The 941-nt window shown below is 35.0% G+C and overlaps 1 protein-coding gene across 1 annotated transcript in view; it reads right to left on the bottom strand.

Annotated features, from left to right (window-relative positions):
• Positions 1–941, bottom strand: part of LOC101859813 — a 10149-nt gene that overhangs the window by 6815 nt on the left and 2393 nt on the right. The window lies entirely within an intron of this gene.

The following is a 941-nucleotide window of genomic DNA, read 5'->3' as shown; positions in this document are numbered from 1 at the left end:
TAAAAAGAGGATGATGACAATGATGATGATGTTAAAAATATATACATATAATCTCGAGAGGCAGGGTCAGTTGTTACAGTGATTTTGCTGGACGCAACTTAGTTTCGTGATATGATGTGATGTCATCAGAGACGGTTTCTTTTTAAATGTTAAAATTTTTTTAGTTGTTTTCTACAAAGTGTATGACAAAAACCCGCCAAGGCAGTCCTTGATGATAAATCTCCCCCTTACTTTCAAGTGGTGGTCTTCCGCTGCTAGCGATTTATTTGTCTATTTATGTATTTATTTATTAATTTATTCATTTATTCGTTTATTTATATATTCATTTATTTATATATTTATTTATTCGTGTAAATGTTGATGGCAGTTCTTTTCTAGGGTAGAACTTTAGCATTTTGCTTTTGTCTAAAGTAGACCCCGGTACCGGCTGAGCGAAGAGATCAAACACCACACATTCAACTATGCCCACCTCCCCAATGGAGCTGTGGCAATCTAAATTCTATTCATGCGCCTTTTTCATTATAATATTTTTGTCAATGCGTTGCATCCCACATAGATCTACATTGAACACGTCACTAGCTGAGATATTAACGACAAGTGCGAAGACAATTGAAGTGTGCCATGGACTACCTATTTTTTGTTGTTGTTGTGGGTTTTTTTGCTTTGTTCCTGCATAGATCTATTGTTTTCTTCCAACATTTACTGTATGCTTTCTGAAAATTACAGATATTGTGTCGACTTACTTCTCGTTACGTTTCATTAAGTACAAAAAAAAAACAACGACAAAAAACCCCCACAACAACAACAACAACAAATCAAACAATTGAACCAAACCAAAGACATAATGAAACAAAATAATATAACAAAACAAAGCACAAGGCATCTGGTTGACTTGATGCACTCATACTCTCTCTCTCTCACTCTCTCACTCTCTCTCTCTC

This window comes from Aplysia californica, unplaced genomic scaffold (genome assembly GCF_000002075.1).
Source record: "Aplysia californica isolate F4 #8 unplaced genomic scaffold, AplCal3.0 scaffold00602, whole genome shotgun sequence".
In the NCBI taxonomy this organism is placed as follows: Eukaryota; Metazoa; Mollusca; class Gastropoda; order Aplysiida; family Aplysiidae; genus Aplysia; species Aplysia californica.
Note: the sequence above shows the minus strand (reverse complement) of the source record. Positions and strands in the feature narration are given on the sequence as shown.